Genomic DNA, 20,930 nt, shown 5'->3' on the forward strand with positions numbered 1-20,930 from the left:
ATAGATGCTCTGCCCGGCTGGTACCCTCTCTTACACTCGCTGGCTTTCTATCTTTCTTCTAGGACCTCAGCAGCAACTCCCCAAGATGTCTCCCTGCTTTGGTGTATTTTAACAGAAGCATCAGTCATGTTTTTGTCATTTTTTCGAGAGTACATTAGAAAACATCAGGCTTGTAGATTACCCTACATGTATATACAAGCCTATATGTATTACCCAATATATATATTGGGGATGTTTTATGTAAATCTGTGTTAAATTAAGCATTATAAACATGCTATGGGGATTATTTATAGGAATTTATAGGAAATATCTCTTGACAGCACAAAGAATCTCTCTTTCACATGAATCATCAAATTTTATCCTGTTGCATGCTTTGCTGTCACACGTATCAGAATTTCATGACATGGTGTTCTATGGTGCAACCAAGTACAGAGAAGGAAACAAGTTGTCAAAATCCTGCAACCAGGGAAAGAAAGGGGAGGACTTGGGGAAAAGTAAGTATGTGCGTCTGAGAGCTTAGAACTCAAGAGTCCACGAGTTTCCGCCACAGTGTCATCTCCAAGGGCATTTAGAGGTCATCTTGTTAGGGATGCTTTTATTACTATTATTTGTTGTTATAGAGACCAAGATCACCTTTGCCCTTTCTTGGTACCATCAAAAGAAAGAACTGTCTCTTCTCTTTGCAAAGATTTTACTGATAGATATACGTTTAACTTGAGGCAACACATACTTATGTCTCCTTTCTTACAGGAAAGATACTCCACGTTGGAATTAGGATCCCACAGTGCATGGGATATAGTAGCTGTCACCACAGGGGCCAGGAAAGAAAAGAAAACGGGAAGCAGACTAAGGATAGCTACAGTGAGTTTAAGTACATTAATGTCCTGAGTAATTGGAAACACAAAGATGAATAAGAAATAAGACATGCCCCCAAAAGGTTCAGAGCCTAGGCAGGGAGGCAGATACACAAACAGGTTATTTCAGCACTGCACTGTGTTGTAATAAGTGCTTAACTACCTCACTAAGTTACCCAACAAAAGACACTTACCGTTGTAGGATGGTAATGACAAGCTATGATCTACCGTTTTCTTGGTGCTGACATCCCATCAGTTCCTGTCCGACTTAAAAAGCCTTTTCTCTTTCCTAAATGACCTGCCTTGTGTCAGATATGGGCAGAAAAGCTTTTGTTGAGAGCAGCCAGCAAGCTTCTCAGAAATGTGTGTGTGTGTGTGTGTGTGTGTGTGTGTGTGTGTGTGTGTGTATCTGTGTGTTTCAGTGGAGTCATTATTATGCCATTCCAAAGACAGGACATAATAGATCCATTTCTTCTAATGGAGAGAGAGTGTACAGTTTAAAGATGGTTTATTAACTTCCATCTTATGATACACAAGAGCTATTTGGGTACATAACTTACCTCACTCGTCCACAGTAAGACCCATAAACCTCAGCAGCACTTTTCCCCCACCTTCTTGACTAAATAGAAGTTACTGTGCAGTTACAACCCTGTTAAATATGATGTTAATAAATGTGCCGCACTGACTGTCCACTCTTTTAAGTAACTCTGCTAACCTGGACACATTATCTGAGATTTATACTGCTGCATAAAGTCTGAGGGGAACGCAGGGAAATGGCTTTATAGATAGAATTAGACTGGCTATCTCTCTTACATTTCGGACACAGCAGGAGAAGAGCTGTTCAGAGGCACTTGGCAAGGATGAGGGAGGGCAAAAATAATAAAAAAGAAAGGTTTTGAGGAAAATCTATGCAGTTTTGCCAATATGGCTGATTGTAGATTAGGCTCTGGTTGTTAAAAAAAAAAATCCCTTCTTGTCTTTATGAAGAAGCAAAAAATAAGCTCCAGCGAAACTTAACATTTTATGCCCTTTAGTCAAGTCACAAACCGATTTTGAAAGTCCAGTTAGAGAACTAAAACATAGTACTAAGTTGTTGAATAAATATTTGTTAAATAAATTATAAACCGTAAAGTTCCTGAAGTCTGGAATCATTGCTCTCTCTCTCCTGCATCCAGAAGGATGCTCAGCACTAATTATTTACCTCATGAACAGATGACATAAATAGCAGTATGTCTCACCATTCACTGCTGCTGCTGCTGCTAAGTCGCTTCAGTCATGTCCGACTCTGTGCGACCCCATAGATGGCAGCCCACTAGGCTCCCCCATCCCTGGGATTCTCTAGGCAAGAACACTGGAGTGGGTTGCCATTTCCTTCTCCAATGCAGGAAAGTGAAAAGTGAAAGTGAAGTCGCTCAGTCGTGTCCGACTCTTCACAACCCCGTGGACTGCAGCCTACCAGGCTCCTCCGTCCATGGGATTCTCCAGGCAAGAGCACTGGAGTGGACTGCCATTGTCTTCTCCCACCATTCACTAGTACTGAACAGATACCAATCCAGCCCTGTATCTGATCCTGAGAGGCAGCAAGGAATATTTTATTGTTATTTCACAAGTTAAAGAGCTTGAGGTAAAAGTAGTGAATTGGTTTGCATGTTTCCACATAACAAATGATTAAAATGACAGGAACAGAATCTCCAGGATTCAACAATGGAATAAACAAGATGGCAGCCAGCATAGTTAAGAGTGAGACGATCATTCCCTGGTGGCTCAGTCAGTAAAGAGTCAGCCTGCAATGCGGGACACCCAGGTTCAATCCCTGTGTCAGGAAGATCCCCTGAAGAAGGAAATAGCAACCCACTCCAGTGCTCTTGCCTGGAGAATTCCATGGACAGAGAAACCTGGTGGGCTACAGTCCATGGGGTCACAAAGAGTCGGACTCGACTGAGTGACCGACACTTAAGACAACAGTCAAGGATTCCAAATTCCAGCCTGGTTCCGTATCGTGTAACATGAGTTAGGGATGCTAGAGAACATTATTATTCCTTAATTACTTTCTTTGGAGCTTCAGTTCTTTGAATTATGCTCTCTCCAAAGCTACAATTCTTTTTTATCTTCCAAAGGTATACTCTAAGCTCCAGTCTGCACTTGTAATACTTCTGTTTTCATCATCTCCTCATCTCCTCACATCTTCCATAGTTCCCATGTATGCCTAGTTTGATTTTTTAACTCTAATGCCATGAAAAAAAAACAGATTCACATGTACAGCATACTCATACTTAAAGTCAGATATGGCTATCTAGGTTATCAATGCTTTTCATAGCCTGAAATGTATGCCCAATGCCAACTCAAATTTAGAACTATTCATCTTATTCAACCATATTTTTCTTACTTGTTGCCTACACAATTAGTCTTACAGTTTGCAAACACTTGTGACAAAATGGTGCTCACTTCAGCCAGAATATACCTCCGTCCACTTCTCATGCCCTGGAATGCCGTTTTCTGCCACTGTGTACCTTCCTCTTGGTCCTTTTCTGCTTTTCAGGATGCTTTGTCTGAACTAGACCAAATATGAAAAGATTCAGCTCAAGTGTCTGGCTTTACTGCAATCATCAACGCTTTCCTTTGTGATACAACTAGCATCTCATATCAATTAGTTCTGCTTCATAACAAACCACTCCAAAATCCAGTAGTTTAAAATAACAATTATTTAATTGCTCATGATTTTGTGGGCTGGCAATTTGAGCAGGGCTCCCCTGGGATGACTCATCTCTGCCTCAGATAACGTCAGCTGGCCTGAAACTCAGGTGGTCAAGCAGAGATGGCTGGGATATCTGGGGCCTCTTTCCACATAGTCTCATAATCCATCATGGGAGCAAAGGCTTCATGTAGAATCACAGAATTTCCTAACAGAAATGAATGCTGCAAAACCCGCATGGCCATCTAACCTTTGAAACTGCCCAATATCTCTTCTGACACATTTTACTGGTTAAAAGAAGCCACAGACACTCCAGATTCAAGGATGAGAAAAATAGACTTATTCTCTTGATGGGGGGAGATGCAAGTAATTGATGAGTGGTCTTTATTTATTTATTACTATTTGTTACACATTTGGATTTTTCTTTAAAAATCTACAAGCTTTAAGCACAATTAAAAACAGCAAAAAAAAGTTTACCAAATAACTGTTACAATTTATTTAATGCCAGTGCCAGGCATTAAATACTTTATATAATACACATAATATTTCATTCTTACTCAATGAAATAAATAAAAGGCTGACAAAGTGTGGCCTACGGGCCAAAGCCAGCCTGCTGCCTGCACCTGTTTTTGTACAGCCTGCAAGCTAAGAATGTTTTTTATGTTTTTAAATAGTTGAAGGGGAAAAATCAAACAGAAAATAACATTTCATGACATATTAAAATTATATGAAATTCAAATTCCAGTGTCCATAAATAAAGTTTACTGGGAACATAGTGTGCCCATTTGATTATATATTATCTATTTCTGCTTTTATACTACCATAGTAGAATTGAATAGTCACAACATGGACCTAAATACTAAATACTAAAATAACTACTATCTAATCCTTTAGAAAAAGTTTGCTGATCCCTGAAACAGATACTATGGATAATATTATCTCCCTGACACTAATAAGAAACCAAATCTGTAAAAACCTATACACCTCAGAGATAGAATTTAACTCAGATCTGCAAGATTCATTCATACGATACCTCTAGAAAAATGACAATAACTGCCATTTGTTGGGTACATATCTGTGTCATAATTCTCATCCTTACGAGAGCCATATGTGAAGGCTTGAAACTCCCCATACCCTTTTTCAAATAAAAAACTGCATCCTTCGGGGAGTGATTTAGAGACCTTTGTTCTGTGGTCTGCTTCTCCCTGTGTGTGTGTAAGTCGCTCAGCTGTGTCGACTCCTTGCAATCCTTGGACCATGGCCCACCAGGCTCCTCTGTCCATGGGATTCTCCAGGCAAGAATACTGGAGTGGATTGCCATGCCCTCCTCCAGGGGATCTTCCTGACCCAATGATCAACCCGTGTCTCTTAGATCTCTTGCATTGGCAGGTGGATTCTTTACCCACTGAGCCTCCTCTGAAGCCCCTTGTAGAGCCCACCTTTCTCCCAAATGCAAACACAGGTTTTGTGTACTTCTGAAACTGAGAGGGTATATCTCTGGACATCAGATCACCAGGCAGCTGTAAAAGGACTTCTGTTCTTGGCTTACAAGAAACTTTGACACTTTGAAGAGGTTAAAGTCTCCATTAAACTTGTCATATTGTGCTAGTTTAAAGCCTTTAGGTATACCGACCCTTCTTTCCACAAGCAATTGCCCAAAGGCATCTGTGTTTGGAACACACGCAGGCAGGCTACTATAAGTGCCCATTAGTCTCCAAACCTGAAGTGCCCCCAGAATGAGTTACAGTGAAAAACATGTACCACCACAAATGAAAAATAGCAAAATACATCAAGAGTTCAAAAGGCGGAAGTTGAACAAGATGATCCCATTTCATGCTACATTAATACGTCACTCTAATTTTATGTAAGAATGAGCCTTTAGACTTCCCATCCAGAAGTCTGAAATATGTAGGTATCCAAGCAAGGGTCAATCTATTTCATAACTGGGGAGAGGGGAGGTATAGCTTCAGTGTAGGAAACTGTCCAGAGTTTTTAGGCCAATGAATAATAAGAGAAAGAGAATGAAAAGGAAGAAGGGAGAAGAGGGTGAAGGAAGGGAAGGAGGGAAGAAGAAAGCAAGGAAGAAAGGGAGGGTGAGAGGAAGGGAAGGACAAAGAATGAAGCCCCTGCCCCATTCTAGCCTCAGCAGATTCATATCCACAAGCAGCAAGCCTGCCTTTGTTCTCCTGGAGAGAATACATGGCTTGCACCTGGGTGCTAGAATTAGACAGTCTGAAGTTTCTGTCTTGGCTTTGCTACTTACCAGCCATGGGGGTCCTGGTCCAGGACAGGATTTAGACTGTCTGTATGACAGTTTTGCCATCATATATATGGTAATAACAATATTACCTACGCCTAGAGTTACCACAAGAATCCGACTAAGATAATTCATGGAAAGTGCTTAGAATGGTGCCTAGTACATAGCAATAAACTTTGAGCTATTACCATTCTAATAATTTTAGATCAAGTATAAGGAAATTGCAAATCATCCCAGGTCTTAGTGTCAAAATTAGCATCATTTCACATAGTCATCAAATTGTCTCATTGACAATTCTCAAGAGGAAATAGCTTTCTGGGTCTCATGTCTCCTCTCCTTCTTTAAGTAGTTAATCCATATATGATCAATTTATTTCACACTAAATCCCACAAAAAGAACTGTGTCACAACCCAAATTCTATGCACTTCATCAGCCTATAACTGCAAACCATAGCTACATTTTCTTACAATGACCAATTTCTTATAGTGCCACTCCCCTTTACTCTAATTGCTAAAAATTAATCTCCCCTCAAAGACCTCCCCTTCCTTCTTAGAGATCTTAGAGAGACACATCCCAGTTTGTGAGGCATACCCACCGCAACATCCGCTTCTCTTCTGCTTCCCTTTAGCCCACATTCCTGCCTGAGGAGACATCTGGGGAGGTCTTAGTTCCCTGGAGTCCACATCCATCGCGTGAAGTCTCATATGCATGCGCACGGTAGTGTCCCTACACCCCGCAAAGCTCACTTCTTTGGTGGACATTCGTTTGTTGATACTGCTGGTTTCCACCTCTAGGAACAGTACCTCCTAGTCCTGTTGATGAATCATGTCTCCACCACTGTCAGTCTGGGTAGTTTGGCTGCCTGACTACAATACCAACATGTGACCCCTTTCAGAATAGTTAAGAGTCAGACCCAAATAACCATAGATGAAAATAAGGGATTAAAATAAAAAGCTAGAAGTGCTGGCAGCCACCCTGCCATCACAGAGAAGTCAAACTAAGCTATCTGAGTAGAGAGTCAATACAGAAAAGAGCCAGGTTGGAGGGATAGAGAGATATCAAGCAGTGATGACCTCATTTGAGCCTCTGGATCTAACTATGCCTGAAGCCAGAAGATATAGTCCTAAATACTTCTATTAAGAGAGCTAACAGACGTTATTTTTTGCTTTCATCAATTTAGGGTGACTTTTACTATTATCTGAAACTGAAAGCATTCTGAATAATAATTCTTCTAACCTTTGGAGTGCCAGAGTCTTTCTGGGCCTCGTACAGAAATGAGAAAGAGGGGCTTCCTTATAAACTCTTTGCCAAGTTTAGTTATTAGGCCTTGATAAAGTTCTGCCTATGCTTAGAGTCTCACAAAAAATCTGATCATATTTTGGTCCTAATTGTCCTAACCACAGAATTTCAAAGCCAACCCAGGTGTCCTGGCCCAAAATAGACACTTAAACATCACTCTATCCCCTTCTATTGGTCTACCCCGCCAAAAAAACTTCTGCCTTCTTCAGTTCAGTCGCTCAGTTGTGTCTGACTTTTTGTGACCCCATGGACTGCAGCATGCCAGGCTTCACCGTCCACAACCAACTCCCAGAGTTTACTCAAATTCATATCCACAGAGTCGGTGATGCCATCCAACCATCTTATCCTCTGTCATCCCCTTCTCCTCCCACCTCCAATCTTTCCCAGCATCAGAATCTTTTCCAGTGAGTCAGTTCTTTGCATCAGGTGTCCAAAGGATTAGAGTTTCAGCTCTGCATCAGTCCTTCCAATGAATATTCAGGACTGATTTCCTTTAGGATGGACTAGTTGGATCTCCTAGCAGTCCAAGGGTCTGTCAAGAGTCTTCTCCAGAACCACAGTTCAAAAGCATCTTCGGCACTTAGTTTCTTTATAGTCCAAATCTCACATCCATCCATGACTACTGGAAAAACCATAGCTTTGACTAGATGGACCTTTGCTGGCAAAGTAATGTTTCTGCTTTTTAATATTCTGTCTAGGTTGGTCATAGCTTTTCTTCCGAGGAATAAGTGTCTTTTAATTTCATGGCTGCAGTCACCATCTGTAGTGATTTTGGAGCCCAAGAAAATTAAGTCTCTCACTGTTTCCATTGTTTCCCCATCTATTTGCCATGAAGAGATGGGACTGGATGCCATGATCTTAGTTTTCTGAATGTTGACTTTTAAGTCAACTTTTTCACTCTCCTCTTTCACTTTCATCAACAGGCTCTTTAGTTCTTCTTCTTTTCTGCCATAAAAGTGGTGTCATCTGCATATCTGAGGCTATTGATATTTCTCCCTGCAATCTTCATTCCAGCTTATGCTTCATCCAGCCCAGCATTTTGCATGATGTACTCTGCATATAAATTAAATAAGCAGGGTGACAATATACAGCCTTGATGTACTCCTTTCCCTATTTGGAACCAGTCTGTTGTTCCATGTCCAGTTCTAACTGTTGTTTGTTGACCTGCATACAGATTTCTCAGGAGGCAGATCAGGTGGTCTGGTATTCCCATCTCTTGAAGAATTTTCCACAGTTTGTTGTGATCCACACAGTCAAAGGCTTTGGCGTAGTCAAGAAAGCAGAAGTAGATGTTTTTCTGGAACTCTCTTGCTTTTTTGATTATCCAATGGATGTTGGCAATTTGATCTACCTTCTTGATCAGTTATAAAACAGAACCTGCTATACATCTCAATGGTTAGAAACAGATATACAGGAAAGAGAATCATGAATGGTTATTATTTAGCCTGTCAGAAACGCCCTGGTATACATCATTGCCTATCTGCGTGAACTGCCATTTTTTGCTTGACTATCACACACTAAAATTATGTGCCATCTTATGTTTTAAAAGAGGCTTAGTCATAACCTTGGATCCCCAACCTTACATTTCCTATAAAGTCCAATCGTAAAATGGATTTCTCCTACTACTTAGTTTTTAGACACATAGCTTCTTCTGGGGAAGAAAAAACAGAGAATTCAACTTAAGTATCATAGCTGGAAAGACTTGATTAAACACGACTCAGTCACAAGCTGCCATTCAAGACAAATCTGTACCAACGTTTAAATCATCTAGTCTTTCACACAGCCATGAAAATCAATTATTCTTCCATTGATTTTTTACTGTTCTCTCCTAGAAAACTTGCGACGTTACCTTTAATAATCATCATCATCATTGGCAATACCACCATGGGCCAACAGCCCTGATATTCTTACATTTGATAAATTTAACAAAACGGTGAAGTATATTGATATTTCTTTCCACCATCAATTTTTCAAGCTATTGAATTTCACCCTTTTTCTATCTTCCCACTTCTCCCAATTGTTAAGGTCATTTTCAATTGCCATCTTGTTTCCAAGGCATTAGCCAACACATCCAACTTCCTGTCAATGAGATATTTAATAAGCACACTCATTCTACTATCCAAGACAGCAATGAAATTTCTAAGTATCAATACTACAGTAGTACTTCTCTCAAAGTGTCTGGGAAGTCACTCCCTACTTGAAGTCACAATGACCCATTGCCAAGTACTTTCAATTTGGGCCACGTGGACATAATAGTAAAATGAGCAAAACTCTATTTTCTCAGTTTCTTGATGAATATGACATGTGGGAATGAATTTTAAAAGCTTCAGGAGGCATAATGAAGGGTTGAAATACATCCATTTTCCCTTACCTGACAAAATAAAGACTAGCAACTCTATCAGGTTGCTAATCTAATCTTTCAGATTTTTTCTATTATCTCTAAGGTCCTCAAATCTTCAGGTGTTTCCTGAGTCACTGATCCTAATTTGTTGGAGGTAGTATGAGTTTGGGGCCAAATATGCCTTGGGCAAAATCCTACCTCTGCAACTTTGTGGGACTTGGTGGGAGAAGGGGAAAAAAAGAAAGAAAAGCTTTACTTTTTTCCCCCAAATCTATTTCTTATCTGTAAAACAGGCATAATTATTAGCTTTAGCATAGCTTCAAGGACTAGCAACTTGCCTTGGCCAGAGTATAAGTTCTATAAAAAGCTAGTCTTCCCTTGGCTTATTTGGAAGCCTGTGTCTGTATTATAAAATCACACTGTAATCAATAGGAAACTTTAGGCACTTTCATGTTATGTTTGTGTGAGGCATAACTGTTGCAGTGTATTTCCTACTTTTGGACACTTTCTAATTTCTTACACTCTGGGGTTGTTGGGGAGGCAGTGCAGGTTGAAGCATAGTCTTGGCATCCATCAGGGTGAACCTGACTATGACACTTGTTAACTGCTGCTGCTGCTACAGACCTTGAAAAATTTTGTTACACCCTCAAAGTCTATTCAGAGAAGGCAATGGCACCCCACTCCAGTACTCTTGCCTGGAAAATCCCATGGATGAAGGAGCCTGGTAGGCTACAGTCCATGGGGTCGCTAAGAGTCAGACACGACTGAGCGACTTCACTTTCACTTTTCCCGTTCATGCACTGGAGAAGGAAATGGCAACCCACTCCAGTGTTCTTGCCTGGAGAATCCCAGGAACAGCGGAGCCTGGTGGGCTGCTGTCTATGGGGTCGCACAGAGTCGGACACAACTGAAGCGACTTAGCAGCAGCAGCAGCAAAGTCTATTTTCCCTTCTGTCTCTGATTAAATAATACACTCTATGCAAATATGAGCCAGGATGTTTTATTCAGTTTTCTAGATCTTGCCCCTAGATAGTGCCTGTCACATGGCAAATGCTCAGTAAGAAATTGTTGGTTAAATGATGAATGAATGAATGAATGCAAACACCTTGGAGTTCACATCAATAAAGTTTGAATTAGACTGGGGACAGTTGTTCATTGATACTACCACATGATCACCACCTCTAACTCCTCAATTAAGGCTTTCCAATTTTCTAAAGTACATCAAAAGATTTGAGGCAACAGAGTATCTATAGTTAACAATGTGGTACTGTACACTTAAAATTTTTGTTAGGAGAATACAATACATGTAAAGTTTTCTTCTTAAAAAAAGGGAAAGCAAAGAAAACTTTGAGAGGTAATGGATATGTATTACCTAATAAGGTACTAATAAATGTATGCATATGTCCAAACTCATAAAAATGTTTACATTAAACGTGCAGTTTTTTGTATATCAATTTTATCTTAATAAGACTGTTTTAAAAAAAGACTGGGGCTACATCTCTAAATGTCAACAGCATGATTTATTTCCTGATAAACTGTGAGTTCTCCAACACCATTAAAGTGTTTGTTATTAAAATATAAGTCCAAACAAATCTAAATTGATTTCATGACAGCCTGATAGAGCCATGATTCGCAAACTCTCATCCAAATTCTTCAACTGGCAGAAGAGAATGACTGAGTGTACACTCAGGGATTCAAGAGCATGGATAAATACACTCACTCCCACACATGTACCAAATGTTTTCAAGTGTCATCTTTTATCCCAAGGACATAACCAAATGCACAAAGATGCAGTCACAAGGATTTTTATCACATTATTTTTATAATCATAAACATTTGAATATAAATATGCATAAGAATACAGTAACTAAATGGACTATAGTTTACCCCAATTATAAATTCTATATAAATATTCAACTATCTTATCTAAGAATATAAAAATACAAGAGAATACGTTCAACCTATATTACTAAACGGAAGAAGCTGGTGACAACATCTAGTTATCATGACAATATCACTAAAATGACAATAAAGTGATTTTTCTATCAGAGACCCACAGAAGCAAAGGTTATAGGAAAGGATACAGAATATTGGAAGATGGAAAGTAAGTAGACATATAGTAGTTTTCTTGTATCTCAAATGAATCTGAAATTGAAGCTAGCTCTGGGAAGCCCTCAAAGTAGATGATTCATGCTACACAATCTCAGAAACGCTCTAGAATGAGAAATGCCACCTAACTCTGAAAGATGAGGTGTATATGTTCACAGTTCGGAAAGAAAATTGAATATCCTTACAGCAAAGTATTTAAATCCAGGATCACACTGTCAAACGTCACTACCATTCCTGTTGGAAAACTAGGGATTTACCCTATGAGGAGGTTGATTCAAAAACACTCTCAAATGGTCACTTGAATCAAGTGAAGTTAAAGTACCACATTAAAATATGCGGATTAAGTGAAATTTTAAATGTTGAATCATGTAGTCCCTGGCCCCTCCCTCCACTCAACTACAAAAACGCTTTCAAGTTCTTTCCGACTTGGCCTTATGGCTTCACTCAGCACTCGTTTCTTCAAAATTCTTTTGCTTGGCAAATTTAAAGTTTGAACAAAATCTCAAGAGAAAATGCTTAACCTGCTACAGAATATACGTGTTTTCATTACTGAACAGCACTCTTTACAAAAAACTTGCATAATCTTTGTAAAGGTTATGCAACATAACATATAGCTTTGTTAGTGCTGAAGAGGGACCTCTTCAGGAGGTCCACCTGGAAACACTATAGTTGATATTAATTTTTTAAATTGCACGCTTAAGTTGCAAAATGGGCATTTCTTCAAACACAATCTACAGTTTACACTTTCTACTGACTCTCATTTGTCTTCTCCCAGTGCCTTTGCATTAAAGTCACTGTATCAAGAGAGTCTACCTTAGTGGCTCTCAACCTGGGAATGGTAAGGGAGGAGGCACCTCATATCCAGCCCAGCTGTCTCCCCAGCTGCCGGCCAAAGTATGAATAAGGAGCCCAAAGAGGTCTTTTTAAATCATACATATACAGCCCTGCCTCCAAAAGCTTTCAGACCCTTCCACTATCGGCTAATATAAAATCACCACACGTCCTTCGAAAATGTAATGAACATGTAAGCGGGAAGTAGCAGAAAATAGGGTAAGAACTACATCACTGCACATTGTCAACATCAGGCCAAGCCGAACAATCCTATACAATCTGAGTTTTGGACAACACCAGACAAACATGACTTTTAAGGCCCTTTTCCATTTGATAATTTTTATAACTCTTTAGTGGAAATAGGGCCTGTCCCTACCTATAGGATTTGGCACATAACCTAGGTTAGACCAGTCACCCACCGGGACCAGTGACCAGTCAGTCACAGTGATTTCTTGGAATTTTTCAAGGTAAAGATAGCATGAAAGCGCCTTTTCCACTCTGATCATGAAAGTAGAAGCACATAAAAGCAAAGTTTCTGGAGAGCATGTCCTCCACTCCATGGACAGGCCAGGCTCAGAAAATAAAGCTGGTGAAAAGGGGAAAAAAAAGAAGATTAAAGAGGAAAAGAGAGACTCCTCAGAAACCTCTGGGTTTCTGATTACAAGCACACCTATAAATTCCCCTTCTGGCTTAAATTAGTTTGGTATTGAATTGAGTTAGAATTTTGCTACTTCCAAAGAAGTGGGCCTTGCTAATTCATATTCTGTTTTAAACTGTAAACTCTGGAGGGCAAAAGTCAGGATTGATAGACACTATATATGGAAAATACTACCTGAATAGTGGTGACTGTAGTGGCAACAATGATGAAAATAAACTAGTGAACACTGACTACTTCCCATGCACTGCTTTAGAACCACCACAGTGCCTATGACAGAGGTTCTGTAATATTCTCTCTGACGCTACAATTCAGGAAACTGAGATGGCACGACTGAAAAGTCACATGGCCAGGATTTGAACCTAAGCACTGCACTTCCCTGGTGGCTCAGACGGTCAAGAATTTGCCTGCAATGCAGCAGACCCAGATTCAATTCCTGGGTCAGGAAGATCCGCTGGAGAAGGACATGGCAACTCACTCCAGTATTCTTGCCTGGAGAATCCCATGGACAGAGGAGCCTGGTGGGCTACAGTTCATGGGGTCACAAAGAGTTGGACATAACTGAGACACACACACACACACACACACACACACACACACACACACACACACACATCCTGGCTCCAGAGCACATACTTTAAACCACCATAATATTCCTCATCATCACAACAAGTTGGTTAACTGGTCCATTAATATCTCGGACAAAGTCCATTTACAATTCCCAGGAAATAAAAATTGAAATCTAGGTGATAAAGTCTAAACATTTTTCTTTTTCCCTGATGTTTGGTCTAGTTTTGTTTGTTCACAGGATGTGGCTTGCAGACACTTTGTCACCAGCACTTCAGGCCAGTGTTCTTAATGCGAAACAGCTGGGCTCAACAAATACTTCAACTCCAGCCATGTGTAGAAGTGCTGCCCAGGACACCACAATTCAAGATGGCAGCAGCAGGCTGTGTATGTGATCTGGAGCGTGAGCAGCTCGGCGGTGACTGTCCCGCGAGAGTTCAACCCTCTCCCTGCTGACAGAACCTAGTAAAGCAGCCCTTCTCATAGCCTTTCAGGGAGTGCCTGCACCCGACACCGGGAGCGTCATCTCTCTATTCTTTGATCACAGAATACAACTTTCCTTTGCTTCTGAACCAAACTCGGTCTCATTCAGTTGGTTCAAATGACAGCAAGCAGAAGGACCCTTACTGGGAACCAACCCAGGAAGGTTGGTTACCTTAAAAACATATCCTTTTAATTAAAGCACAGAGACCAAAATCACTCTCAACTTTGAGAATGTTTGACCTTCTGAACACTCCAACTGCTTTGACATTTCAGATCGTACTGAAAAAGGAGCCTTACTTCACCACTGGGGTTTACATGTGAATTTCCTGGGAAATACCCTGCAGACACAGCTCCATCTGCAAGGAAATGGGACAAGATAGATGATGACAGTCTAATGGGAAGTGCCACACAGAGGCTGAAGACCCTGAACTATTTCTGCTTGACTTGTGGTTTGACCCAGCGCCAATCATGCCACCCTTGACTTCTCTGGGCTCTGTTTATTTCAGATTTAATAAATGGTAATTCTCAACTTCCCCTCACAATAGAAAGAGGACACTTTTAAGGGAAATCAGCAATGCATAAAGTTCTCCATGTTTCTTAATATTTTAGCTAGAGAAACTTAAGAGGAGTTTGCAATCTCACTGAAAAAATATTAGCTAAAATGTAAAGAACTCATACAACTCAATATAAAAAATAATCTGATTAAATAATGGGCAGAGGATCTGAATAGACATTTTTCCAAAGAAGACATACAGATGGCCAACAGGAACTTCAAAGATGCTCAACAGCACTAATCATCAGGGAAATGCAAATCAAAACCACAGTGAGATATCACCTCACACCTACCAAAAGACAAGAAATAACAAGTGTTGGGGAGGAGGTGGAGAGAAGTGAATCCTTATGCCCTGTTCGTGGGAATGTAAATTGGTACAATCACTGTGGAAAACAGTATGGAGTTTCCTCAAAAAATTAAGACTAGAACTACCATACAATCCAGCATATAAGTATCCAGTACTTCTGGGTACTTACATGAAGTATGTGAAAACACTAATTTGAAAAGATTTATGCACCTTTATATTCATTGCAACATAATTTACAATAAACAAGATATGGAAGCTACCTAAGTGTCCATTAACAGATGAATTAATAGATGAATGGATAAAGAAAATGTGGTATATATACATATATATATATATACAATGAAATATATTTCAGGCATATTTCATATAAAAATCATATAGATTTAATATATATACAATGAATTATATATATATATACAATGAAATAGTCTTCAGCCATAAAAAGGATCAGATCTTGTCATTTGTGACAACATGGATGGACCTAGAGGGTATTATTATAAGTGAAATATTAATAAGCCAAACAGAGAAAGAGAAATACCATATTTCACTTATATTTTCACTTACGTTTGGAATCTGAAAAGCAAATGTCACAGATAAAACAGAAACAAACTCACAGATACAAGAGTACAAACTGGTGGTTGCCAGAGAGGAGGGAATGGGGGATGGGAGAAACAGGGGGAGGGGATTAAGAGGTACAAAGCTCGGTTATAAAATAAATAAGTCACCACAGGCGTGTAATGCACAGCATAGGGATTCCAGTCAATAATACTGTGATACCATTGTAGGGCAACAGATGACAACTAGACTTATCATGGTGATCATTACATAACATATAAAAATAATGAATCACTACACTGCACACTTGAAACTAATATAATATTGTATGTATTATAAGTCAATAAAAATGAAAACAAATCTTTGGTTCAGAGCACAGGCTCTTGGGTACACATTAATAAATAACAAAATAGCTTATAAGCCAACTAGGAAAATAAAATCAAAGACTTCAGGCAGAAAGAGAAACCCAACTTGTAAAGCAAAACTCTTGGTGCTTCCAAATTTGAAAAATGTTAGTGAAAAATAATAATGTCACTAACAATAATAATAATAATAATAATATACATTATTGGGACTTTCCAGGTGGCAGAGTAGTAAAGTATCCACCTGCAATGCAGGAGATCCCAGAGACATGAGTTTGATCCCTGAGATGGGAGGATCCCCTGGAGCAGGAAATAGCAACCCCAGTATTCCTTCCCGGAAAATTCCATGGAAACAGGAGCCTGGTGGGCTGTAGTCCAGGGGGTTGCAAAGAGTCAGACACGACTGAGCAACTGAGCACATACAGTATTAGCTACTGAGCACTTACAAGGTCCCAGCACTCTGATGTGTACACATGAGCTCATTCAAGCCTCACAGCAATCCTTATACTGCCGATACTATTATCAGTCTCACTCAACGTAAGGAAACAAGATCTGAGCGGCTGAATTCTTATGGATGTTTACATAAAGTGAGGATCAGTTATACGAGTCACCTTGACTAGGTCATGGTGCCCAGATAGCTTGTGAAGTATAAGTCTAGATGTTGCTGTGAAGGTATTTTTTTAAGATGAAGTTAACATTTAAATCAGTAGAATTTGAGTACAAAAGATTATTCACCATAATGGAGGAAGGTCTCATCTAATATACTGAAGATATTAAGAGAAAATAGACTGAGATCCCTGAAAAAGATAAAATTCTGCCTCCAGCCTGCCTTCAGACTTGAGCTGCAATATCAGCTCTTTCCTGGGTCTCCAGCCTGCTGGCCTACCCTGTAAAATCCAGACTTCCCAGGCCCCAGGATCATATAAGCCAATTCTTTAGAATCTCTCTCTCCTTGTCTCTCACGTATATGTATATACATATTTCCTAGTGGTTCTGTTTGTCTGGAGAAACCTAATACATACATACACATAGTAACTGAAAAACTTTGAATTTAAACTAAGAAAATCTTATTATAAAACCCATCCCGAAGTTTGTTTTCAACTCACAAAATTTTCTTTAGCCATTAGTGTTCTTTACAGGGCCATGACAATAGGGTCTGAAAACGGGCAGTACCATTTGGTCTGAAAAAAAAAAAAAAAGATGAGAGGTATTCTCTCATCTTCTCCTAAGAATTTATTCTCTTGCCCATAGTCTAAATTTAATTAAGCTCAATCAAATGTCTTTGAATCCTGCCCTCCAAATCTATTTGATTTCTCACATGCTATCTATAGTTACTTAGCTTGTCATATACTCTCTTCCCTGAGCAGGAAGACTTGAGGGAAGACTGCTCAAGCATGTCAAGGTCACTCTGAGACTCAACTGTGGGCACAAACCTCTTGCAGTGAAGGAAAGAAGGGCCAGGAGGAAGCAGAGTGGCAAAGTGTAATGAATAGCCTTTGAAATCAGGCAGATCTGGGTTCAAATCTCAACTTTACTAAGTAAAGTCATAACCTTGAGCAAACCACTATACGTTTCTAAACCTCAATTTCCCTACCTGTCAAATGGGGATAGCCATACCTATCCTGAAGCATTGTTTTGAAAGTCAAGGAAACATGCTAAGCAAAGTACAGTGAAGGTACTTAAGAAGTCATACCTCTTATCATTAGCAGCACTTCCACCTTAGAATTTAAAGCCTACCGTCTGCTTCCTAAGCTCACTTCTAATCAGGCAACTGTTGTTGTTTGACCATATTTCATTGACATTGCGGTGATCTGAGGTGAAGGCTAAGTCCTCAATTATTCTATCTCCTATCTGACTTGGCAGCATGTCACACAGAGTGCTATAAAAACTCTGGGCTCCTTTCAGAGACCACAAAAAAGAGGGTTAAGGGTGGAATCAGAAAATCAATTTAGTTTCCGCCTAGGCGGCCTTTTGCTGTAATGTTTCTTGAGCAACATAATGGCTCTGTGGAGCTGATGACAGAGGGCAGCAGAAGAAACAGCCCGATTGTGATGCAAGTTTGTCTGCTGGATCTTGAGCTGGCATTCCAAGGACAACAGATTCTTTAGCACTAGGGGTAATACCTGCAGAAAAGGTACTGATGTGGCAACCTTAAGTATGATCTGAAAATCTATATGCCAAAGTCTAGGTTCTGTATACTGCCAACTGTGTGTGTGTGTGTGTGTGTGTGTGTTAACTCACTTCAGTCGTGTCAACTCTTTGTGACCCTATGGACTGTTGCCCGCCTTTGTCATGGGGATTCTCCAAGAATACTGAAGTGGGTTGCCATGCCCTCCTCCAGGGCATCTTCCCCACCCAGGGATCAAACCCGTCTCCTGCAGCTCCTGCATTACAGGTGGGTTCTTTACTGCTGAGCCACTGGGGAAGCCCATACTGCCCACTATCTATACTTAATTTTGTAAATAAAGTCTGTCCTCATAAAGTGTCTGGAGAAAATCAAAAAGTAGATAGAAGAACAAAATATTTGTAGCTCCAGTAATCAAAGACAACTACTGTCAGCATTTCAGCAAATTATTTCTAGTTTTTACTAGTTTTGAGCATTGATGAAGCTATTATATGTTCCATTACATATTCAGTCATGTAACACCCTGAACAAGGAGTTGGCAAACTACACCAACAGTCTATGCTCTGAATCACTGCCTGTTCTTTTACCTGAGATTTTATTATAACACATCCAAACAGGGAAGCCTGGTGTGCTGTAGTCCGTGGAGTCACAAAGAGTCAGACACGACTGAGCGATTGAACAACAACGTCTATTCATTTACATATTGTCTATTGTCTATGGTTGCTTCCACACCACAAAGGCAGAATTGAGTAGCTGACACAGAGACCATACTTAAAATATTTAACTATCTAGACCTTTGCCAAAAAAGTTCATCAACACCAGCCCTAGACAAACGGTCACTGAATGGATCAAGTATGAAGAGCCACTGGGATTCGACCTCTACAGCATTCTCTGTATGCCCACATCCTAACCATCTTTCAAGAATACAAGTACTGCCACATCAGAAAATCTTCCTCTCATATTCCCAACTGGAAGGCAGCTCTTCCTCTCCTAAACCCCAACAGATCTTGATTCCTATTTTTGTTAATACCCTCTCCATTTTACACCAATTTTTTTGCACGCATGTTTTTTTATTAAGTATTTTTTCTCATCTACTAGACCATATTTATTTCACATCACTAAGCTCAGTATCTAGCACACGAACAACATAACTCTATATATTTGCTGAACCAAAGTATGGACAACCTCCAAGAATGGACAATCTAGTTGAGAAAATAACATCAGTCACATTAAAACAAGTAAGTATAGTTTTGATATAAGAATGGTTAAGAGAAGGAAGCTGTAGCTTTGACTAGTATAATCAGGGAAATCTTCTTGAAAGAAGAGAAATCGGGAGTGAAAACATGATTTTTTCCCTTTTTAAAAAATTGGAATATAGTTTCTTTACAATGCTGTGTTAGTTTCTGCTGTACATCAAAACTAATCAGCTACATGCATATATATCCCCTCCCTCTTGGGTCTCCCTTCTGCCCCACTCCATCTCACCCACCTAAGTCACCAAAGAGCACTGAGCGGAACTCCCTGGGCTGCACAGCAGCTGCCCACCAGCTGTCTACTTTAGACACGGTGTGTGCTGTGTAAGTCACTTCAGCTGTGTCTGACTCTCTCTGAGCCCATGAACTACAACCCGCCAGGCTCCTCCGTCCATGAGATTCTCTAAGCATGAACACTGGAGTGGGGAATCTTCCTGATCCAGGGACTGAACCCGCATCTCTTACACCTCCGGCAGTGGCAGGCAGGTTCTTTACCACCAGCGACACCTGGAAAGCCCTCACACAAAGTAGTGTACAGATGTCAACCCTCCTCTCCCATCCCATGTCACCTTCCTTCCCCCTCTCCATGTCCACATCTCTCCATGTCCACATATCTGTTTTTACATCTGTATCTCTGTTCCTGCCTTGCAAATAGGTTCATTGATACCATTTTTCTAGATTCCACATATGCATATTAATATACAATTTTTTTCTCTTTCTGACTTATTTCACTCTGTAAGATAGACTCTAGGTCCATCCACATCTCTACAAAGGACCCAGTTTGGTTCCTTTTTATAGCTGAATAATATTCCATTGTATATATGTACCACAACTTCATCTATTAATCTGTCAATGTACATTTAGGCTGCTTCCAGGTCCTACTTATTGGAAATACTACCATAGTGAACACTGGGGTGCATGTGACTTTTTGAACTATGGCTTTCTCCAGATATGTGCCCAGTAGTGGGGTTGCTGGGCCATATGGTAGTTCTATTTTTAGCTTTTTAAGGAACCTCCATAGTGTTCTCCATAGTGACTGTATCAATTTATATTCCCACCAACAGTGCAAGAGGGGTCCCTTTTCTCTATACTCTCTCTAGCATTTACTGTTTGTAGATTTTTTTTTTATGATGGCCATTTTGACTGGTGTGAGGTGATGCCTCATTGCAGTTTTGACCTGCATTTCTCTAATAATTAGTGGGTGGTGCTGGGAAAACTGGACAGCTACATGTAAAAGAATGAAATTAGAACACTCCCTAACACCATACAAAAAATATACTCAAAATGGTTTAAATATCTAAATATAAGACCAGATACTATAAAACTCTTAGAAGAGAACATAGGAAGAACACTCTTTGACACAAATCACAGCAAAATCTTTTTTGACCCACCTCCTAGAGTAATGAAAATAAAAACAAAAATAAACGGGACCTAATTAAACTTAAAAGCTTTTCCACAGCAAAGAAAATGATAAATGAGAGGAAAAGACAACCCTCACAAAGGGAGAAAGTATTTGCAAATGAAGCAACTGACAAGGGATTAATCTCCAAAATATAAAAACAGCTCTATGTAGTATCAAAAAAACCCCAAACAATCCCAATTAAAAATTGGGGGAAGACCTAAACTAGCATTTCTCCAAATAAGACATACAGATGATAAAGAAGCACATGAAAAGATGTTGAAAATC

The 20,930-nt window shown here is 39.8% G+C and overlaps 1 long non-coding RNA gene across 1 annotated transcript in view; it reads right to left on the minus strand.

Annotated features, from left to right (window-relative positions):
- LOC145527278 (uncharacterized) overlaps positions 1-18,082 on the minus strand; it is a 194,577-nt gene extending 176,495 nt beyond the window's left edge. The window contains exons 1-2 of the long non-coding RNA XR_014069627.1: positions 17,559-18,082; positions 3,300-3,408 (exon numbers count right to left, since the gene is read on the minus strand). This is a non-coding gene — a long non-coding RNA (uncharacterized LOC145527278). The remainder of the gene's footprint in view (positions 1-3,299; positions 3,409-17,558) is intronic.
- Between the last annotated feature and the right edge of the window lie 2,848 nt (positions 18,083-20,930).

Source organism: Giraffa tippelskirchi, chromosome 11 (assembly GCF_054371585.1).
Source record: "Giraffa tippelskirchi isolate mGirTip1 chromosome 11, T2T-mGirTip1v1.2.pri, whole genome shotgun sequence".
Lineage (NCBI taxonomy): Eukaryota > Metazoa > Chordata > Mammalia > Artiodactyla > Giraffidae > Giraffa > Giraffa tippelskirchi.